Consider the following 8,952-nt stretch of genomic DNA (forward strand, 5'->3'; position numbering starts at 1 on the left):
GAACGTTATAGTGATCTAAAGACATTGTGAATTGTAGTCTTATATTTTGTCAGAGTATTGCTATTAAAACTTCAGCTCAATGGTATTAGTTAAGTGACAACTCAACATTTTCACCATATGGAAGAGCAACTGAGTTTTGGCATTCATTTTTATGTCAAGAGTACATCCCTGCATAAAGATGACATATGTTTTATATTGGAACTTGGAAATCTGTAATATAAATGCCAATCTAAAGGAAACACCAACATATAATGTTCATGTAATGTTTCCTCTATGTTGATAATCCTCTGTATATGTACTGTATATGCTTTAAATTTAATATGCTACTCACCCAGAACTGGGTTCCCAACAGCACACCGATGCTAACAGAATGGCTCTTTAAAGGGTAAATCAACTCTAAATGTAGCAGGTGCTTTGGTTTGGAATTGAACACGAGATTTGGGTGCAGAGGTACGAGACTGAACATTTCCATGCTTAAGCTTACATGAGAGACTCTTTGTCAGTACACAAATAGGTTACCACTACAGGAACTACAACCCTTAACTTGAAGAGTAATGTGGACCCCTATTTTGACACTTTGTTTTACTGTGTAAAACACAGTGTCATCTGCATATAGTTGCAATTTCTTTGCACTGTTAACCTCAAATTTAACCCCCAATTGCTTCTGATTGCGTGTGAATGTTTATCTGATGATGGCACCTTTTATGGCAGCATTGGACACCAGTTTATGGTAAATGGACCGGCACTTGTATAGCACCTTTCTAGTCTTTCACACAAGTCATATTCACCCATTCGTGATGCAATTTGTGGCTCAGTATCCCTCCTAAGGATACTTTGACATGCAGACTAGAGGACCTTGGAATTAGGAAGACGCTGATCTTCCGATTAGGTGACAATCAACTCTACCTCTGAGCCACAGCCGCTCAGTTTATGAATGTGTGAATGGGTGAATGGTTCTTGTGTTAAAAAGTGCTTTGAGTGGTCACTAAGATAAGACAAACACTAAATAAAAGCAGTCCAAATAACATTTGTGTCTTAGACACAAAAACGCGGGGAAAATAGGGTCTAGGTTGAAAAATGCAGAACTTTTGATTCCATTGTTATCCCAACACTGTAGGGGTGAGTTCCTAAACCCTAAATTTGGGCACCACTCTTACAGTGGCACTAGATCTAAGTTTCAGGTACTTAGCATTGTTGCCATACAGGGTCAACTTTATAGTGATATATCTTTAAATGCTGTGGTTTAGAAAACAACGTGGAGAACATGGCAGAACCTCGAACAGGTTCTTACAAATTCAGCTTAAAAGCAACTGAAAATGGGAGCTGCCCATTGGTCCGACAGCCCATTGTTCCGATCATATTAAACCCATCGTTCCGAAGTCCGTTCCGAAATCATCATGATGCCCTGTGGTTAAGGTCTGGTTAGGTTTAGGCACATAAACCACTTCGTTAGGGTCAGGAAAAGATCATGGTGTGGGTTAAAATGAAAAAGAAAGTGACAAACACATAAGCTGTGAGCCTGCTTCGCCTCAAGCCTTTCCCAGCTGACCCAGAGCCGGTCGCGGCGCACCATCAAGGTAGAAATACGCCTACCGGGAGCTGTTCAGCACCGCGGACCGTCGGACTAATGGGATGTCGGACCAATGGGCTGTCGGACCAATGGGCTGTCGGACCAATGACATGGACCCACTGAAAACACCAATGTTATGCATTTCAAAAGCACAGCATAGTTTTACATATTCAATGCACGCTGTCACATCATTGTGAAATTAAAACATTTGGGTTTTGGAAAGTGATGTCACAATGTACTGACACACTCCAGAGTACTGGAGATCAACAAAATATAACTCTGCTCAGGATTAAACGTTTATGTAGTAGTAATGTAAGTAGTAGTAGAAAGTCTTCAAAATGAAAGTACTCAGTGACAGAACAGTACCTCAAACATGCACTTATGTAAGGTAAAATATTATATTTCCTACATGGGCCATACCGCAGTGAAGCTGACGTTTGCTGCCCTTTATGAGTCACGGTTGATTTACTCTTTAAAACATCGAGTGCCATTGTAGTCAGGTCCTTCTTTACTTTGGCTTCTAGTGTTGGCTTTTGGGGAAAATCCCTTCTGGTGATTTATTTATTTTTATTTTTATTTTTGTCTGTATAATTCCTTATGGCTGTTTGTACTTACACTCATACTTTTCCATGTAAAACACTATTTGAATAGATGCATCATTTTCAAATCAACATAGAGCATAGCCTGGCACAATACACAGCTAGTATTACTTTTTAAATAACATGTATTAAAGATATATTAGAAGCAACTTGTGTTGATACAAAACTGTAATGCTAATAAACACCTGCTGTTAAATGGTTGTGCAATGTGTGTTGTCTCAGACTGCATTCAGTGACCTGAAAATGGCACATCCTTTCGACATTATTATTCAGGAGACACTTCCAAATTTTAAAGGACCCCTCCAGACATGTTTTAACATAAATTTGAAAAAATATAATTTGTGTCTAATGTTTTGTTTTTCATGAAAAGTTCCATCACCTTCTCAAAAAAAAAAGTCTTAAAAGTATCTCTACCCTTTTGTCCTCACTGAAAATTCAAGAATTCATGAATATGCAAATGTTGTTTCTCTCAGGTAGCTGCTCCTTTCAAGGTTTAACTACACTTAATTGTCAGTGAACAGGACCTGGAGGCTTCAAGTTTCCACATAAGGTTTGTGTCTTATTCATTTTTCTATTCTGTATGATATTTTTTTGAATATATTTATTGTAGTAGTGAGGAACCATGTACAATTCTGAACATATATGTCAGAATATATTTGAACAGAACAGAACAGAACATATATTTGATGTACTGTACCAGAGTTAGCTTAAAGCTAATGCTCATCTGAGGTTGCTTGGCAGTGCTCCACACAATAACAGCACTAAATAAACCAGACAAACAAGGCAAGTCATGTAATGCACACTTACATACAGTGATATATCACACACTCATTGGTGGATTACGGAACGTGCCTAGCCGCCCTGGTCTTCACCTGCAAAATTTCACTCAGATTAACATTTTCTAAACAGTAAGACTTTAACTGACTACAAAAAGACAACAAAAAACTTTATAGAGACCTAAATTAACTAGAGAAGGCGGTACTGGCTAGCTAGCATAGATTTTAGCACAAATTTAGCATAAATTTCGCAGAGCTGACATAAAGGCGACTTGAGGCATATATGCTTCACCAGGTTTTTTATTGTCATATGCACAACAGGGAGGTAGTCACTGGCAAAGACAATGTTAGACCTCGGGCTTCCTCCACCAATGATCGTACGAATATAAACTATGCACAAAAGTAAGAAAATTTGTGTTTGGTAAATTATTTCTTTGTTGTAACTGCTTCTTGGCAGGCAAATTTTTCATGGGCGCAGCCCAGCTCTGCTGCTCATCCCAGAAATTCATGTTCCTTACAAATGTGGCACCATTTAAAAGGGAAATAAACAGGCTTCCAACAGTTTGATATTTTTTGCCAAGACGCATTGTTACAACAAAGAAATAATCTACCAAACGCAATTTCCTTACTTTTGTGCTTAGTTTATATTCAAAGAAAATCATGCAGGTAAAAATGAGAATCTAAGACAGAAATAGTGCAGATCTTAAAATATGGGGCTATAATATGACATGTATTTAATATAAAATATACATATATATTTGATGAACAATAATTGCACAAGGAATAAACTGCAACGTTAACAGGAATCTAGTAATTGTAAATGCATAAGGAGAGTATATATATATATATATATATATATATATATATACACATGTGAAGTGATTTACCGTATTTTTCCAAATAGTAGCCCGGGCGTTTATTTCACAAAATTGATTTTGACCCCAGGCGTTTAAAAGAACCAGGCGGCTATTTGCTCAAGGCTTTTATTTTATTTTTTGCACTGACCTGCACCAGGCCGTTATTTGGTTACAGTTCCTGTCCAGTATGTTTTTTAGTGCAAAAATACTGTATAATGTAGTTGTGAGTTTGTGTACAAAAATCTCTAAACATTTAGTGTGGGTCATTTTTTTTCGTGTACACGGTGCTATTGCATTATACCAGTAAAGCCCCAGTTATCTGAATACCAATCGAACGGGCCATTTAACCAACAGTTACAGGCCGCCACACCGAAATATTGCCATCCCGATGGTCCGCCATCCCGAATTCTGGTCTCTGAGTCTTGACAGTAAGCTATGGCAAGCCTGTAGAAGCTGTATTCCCCATGCATGTCAGTGATTTTCACCAAGGACAGACGTGAGTAATTCAGGCTGACATTACCTGTTTTTCAGTAAACTCTTCTGGTAATTTCATTAAAAGGCATGGCATATAGGTCCACAGTAACTTATTATTATTATTATTATTATTGGGTCTTATGAGAGTGGGCAGCAATGAGTACCAGGCCATCAAATCACAGCATCCGTGGTGAGAGGACACGGAATTGCGTGTGTTTTTACGCACGTGGGTCAAGGCAATCACGGATATTTGATGTGGGAAAGATGTAGCCAGATGTATTACCTGTTTTAGATACATGGCTGTCTGTCCATCCATCCGTAGCACGAGTCGTGTGCACCACTTCACCACCGACTCGTGCGTAAAAGCGCAAACAGTCCCTCAAGGAGGGACAGCCACGAGGCAATGAATGAGGAAATAATTGCCCGGGCGTTTAATCGGACCAGCGTTTAATACACAAAATGGGGTCAAACCCCCAGCGGCTATTTGCCACCGGGCGACTATTTGGAAATATACGGTGTATACTTTTCAGAGAAGTAACTGACTAATTACTAATTTTCAGTGACTTGCAAAACACAGGTGGCCAGCAGTACAGGAGCAGCCACAACTTAAACAAATAAGGTACCATCATCTGCATCGTACCGCACAGTAGAACACCCTCTTTTTCAGGTTTTTGCATTACAGAGCTGAAGCCTTTTTCGGAAGCATTCCAGATGCCTAATGGTGCCTATTCCAGCAAAGGAGCTCCAGATAACCCTGAGCAGCTTGCTGTCAACAGGTACATGGGGTGTGAATCAGCTACTCCCATCACTCTTCTGACAAATCTAAGCATAGCAGCTGTCATGACAGGGCGAGCTCTGTGATTAAACAGACATGTAATAAAGTTACAGCTTTTGATGCACACACCAAAAATAATGTGTTCTTATTATTGCACCAATAATAATGTGTTTTTTCTGATCTTGCATAGTGTGCAAAGGGAGCCTGGCCATCTAAGGCACTTAGCAGGGCACCTGACAGTGATCTGGCTGCGCCACTTAGTTACTGATAATAGAGTGGGGTGTTTCCTTGTGCACACAAAAAGTAGAGGGACAATAGACAACCTGAAGTCCCCGTCAAGGTCATGTTTCCTTGTTTTCAGTTTTATTAGTATTTCTTGTTTTATTCTGACACTTCCTGCCCCTGTATGTTTCCCTCCTGTGTGATTACCTGCCCTGCCCTGATTGGCCTCACCTGTCCCTCGTTACCCCTCCTCCCTTGTGTATTTCGTCCACCTGCTGCCCTTTGTCTGTGCCAGTTCGTCTCTGTAGTTTGGAGCACATGTTCTAGCCATTTGTTACTAGTGTTCTCTAGTTTTTGATCAGATATCTTGCATTTTTGCATTCTGCATAAGTTGAGTCCTGCTACTGAGTCCTCTCTTTTGTTGGTACCAGTCTGATATTTGCTCTGTTTCCACTGTGAAAAGTTGTGGATGATACCGATGGAAGGGTCTGAAGGGTTACTTTTGGTTCCAAAGGTACCATGCCAAAAGTGTTTGGTGGAGCCATCTAAAGTTTCGCTGTCACCCGTATTCTGGCACGAGGGGCCAGATGTCACAGATCCTGCAGGTACGTCCACATGTTCAACTGAGATTTAGTGTCAGCACAGAGAAACTCCCTCCTTTAGATTATAAATGTGCGCAGACATTATTCTGCATAGTAAAGCTCAAACAGAATCAAGGAAAAGGATGAAATATGCATTTGTGAGTGGAGAGGGACTTTAAACACTGTAGCCTACTCAGGGAAAAGGATAACAGAGACTTGGGACTTTGCAATACAAGACCATACAATGTATTGATGAGCATCAATACATTGTGTTTTCTCAATCTGTGTTATGCCATTGTAATTGTTTAACACATTTTTTGCCTGTTATCTTTTTAAGCAAGCATCAGTGTTGGAAACCACAGATTGCCCCTCCCACTGGAACTGGCACTGTAATGCCAACGTCACGCTGTAACCATGGCAACACAGATAGAAACTACACACATTTATTCCAGTGTCGATTCCAATGAAATGGAACACAGAGATCAGAACATCAGAGCTGACCTAGATTAGGAGGAGCAGGTCGTTAAGAGTCAGAATCGGGGAAAAATAATTGAATGGGCAAAAAGCTCACGGTTTAAGTCCCCATGAAATGAAAAATACAGTTTCCCAGTTTTAATCCCCCGTCCCTCCGTAAATTGATCATTTATCTCTTGTTATGTGACAAATAAGTGTGAAAACATCAGCATGTGAGTATTTTCTGTCTTTTCTCTTCCTGTAAAAGCAGGTGAAACAGTTTCAAATGTTTGGTGACTCATCCTGCACTCAGGGCGCATACAAAAGTTCATCCAGTCAAATGAGATTTTGTTTAATATGACACTGGTCTCACTTCACCACATGGGGATTATAGTGACTAGATAACAGAGCCATATGAGAAGAGATAGGAAGAGGTGTGAGTTTGATGTCAGTGGGCAAAACTAGTACTGCACTATTTTCTAGGCCACCATCGGTATCAACCTATCAGCAAATGAGATGACATTCGCCGATGGCATTGGCCGAGGTTTTATTGTTGTCCATCCATCCATTTTCATTCTCTTATCCGGGGCCGGGTCGCGGGGGCAGCAGGCCGAGCAAAGCACCCCAGACATCCCTCTCTCCAGCAACATTTCCAGCTCCTCCTGGGGACTCCAAGGTGTTCCCAAGCCAGACGAGATATGTAATCCCTCCAGCGTGTTCTGGGTCTGCCCCGGGGCCTCCTACCAGTGGGACGTGCCCGAAACACCTCCAACAGGAGGCGCCCAGGAGGCATCCTGATCAGATGCCCGAACCACCTCAACTGACCCCTTTCGACGCAAAGAAGCAGCGGCTCTACTCCGAGCTCCCTCCAGATGTCCGAGCTCCTCACCCTAACTCTAAGGCTGAGTCCAGACACCCCACAGAGGAAACTGATTTCCACCGCTTGTATCCGCAATCTCATTCTTTCAGTCACTACACAGAGTTCATGACCATAGGTGACGATTGGGACGTAGATGGACCAGTAAATTGAAAACTTTGCTTTCCGGCTCAGCTCCCTCTTCACCACGACGGACCGGTGCATCGCCCGCATCACTGCAGAAGCCGCACCGACCTGGCGTGATACGTTTCTGTTGTGTCACGTTCAATTTACAAAGGCTGAGAAGCCAACACATTCTCACTCCGACCTTGTCACATATCGACATTTTGTCATGGACTTTCTACGTCAATGTATGGCGTGTGAGGTACCCTGAGGTTCTGGGGTTGGGTGTCAACTTCAGCCTATAACGCGCATTGTCTCTTTCAAAATACACTTCCGTTTTTAAAGGAAATGTACAGTTTGCATACAGTCTCTTTTGAAATAAACGCACTCTGTCGGTACAAGACCGCAAATTTTCCAACGCACGCATGGTTGGGTTTAGGAAAAGAACGGGATTTGGTTTTACAATCAAACGGGAAGCAAACACCGGCCTCCCAGGTGAGAGTCTGTTGTTGTTTGATCCATCCACCACCCCTTCCACTTGCCCAACTCTGACTTCTGCCCCTTTTAACTTGAATTGTTGTCTCGCTGCTTTCCCTTCTGACACCGACATTTTACAGTAACGGCAACCAGCCCCATATCATGCCGATGTGAAAGGATGGTATTTTCGTCAGTGTCTGACACTGTACATCATTGATCAAGTGTCAGAATTCTACGACTTCGGATTGAGACTGCATTGAAAAAGTAGGCCCAAGACCAATGTCATTCTGTTGTCCAGGGGACAAAAGAAAACATTCTTCTTAAAGTGTAATTTTTGTTGTTGTTGCTGGGCCTTTATTAGGTGGCTAAAAACTACTCATTGAGGCAATGTTTTCTCAATAGCACTTTTCTAATTTTCTGACCTCCCAAAGGACTTTTTACACTACGAGTCACATTCAACCGTTCACACATTGGTGGCTGAGGCTACCATACATGGTGCCACCTGCTAGTCAGTAACCATTCACACACACTCTCACACCAATGGAAAGGAGTAACTTGGGGTTAAATATCTTGCCCAAGGATGCTTTAACATGCAGAACCAGGACTGAACCAGCTCTATCTCCTGAGCCAGAGCTGCCCTAAAAGCTTGGATCAAGGAGTGACTTTAGATAGATTGCGGAAGGAAAGGAAGGAGGAAACTTGCGGTTCCTCTGGTACTGAGCAGGATTACTTTTGCAACTACACATCATCAGTCGGGTAAAACTAACCTGTCTCACGACGGTCTAATGTACATGTTTCATGACTTATGTATGTGACGCAAGGATTTTCTACCCGGAGGTTTTTGTAAATTAACATTGCAATTCACTCTATAGGTCAGAGTACAGATGCTAAAGAGCGCCAACTTCCATTTCTTCCATTTATGGGGGTTATTTGTTATAGTCTGTTGTCATCACCACAGACGGTATGTTTCACCACTTATCCATGGTCCATAACCTGACCTACACCGTGAGGAACACACTGAGAGAAACCTGCATCTCACACTAGTGTAATATAACACTGAACAATGAAAGTCACTGGTATTTAGCAGTCACTCACACGGAGAGAGGAAGAGAGGCAGTGTTGCCATGGTGAAAATGTGATCCTCATCATCAGCTCAACAGCTCTGTGTCTTGTTATGAGGATACATAAT

Source organism: Epinephelus fuscoguttatus, linkage group LG24 (genome assembly GCF_011397635.1).
Source record: "Epinephelus fuscoguttatus linkage group LG24, E.fuscoguttatus.final_Chr_v1".
In the NCBI taxonomy this organism is placed as follows: domain Eukaryota; kingdom Metazoa; phylum Chordata; class Actinopteri; order Perciformes; family Serranidae; genus Epinephelus; species Epinephelus fuscoguttatus.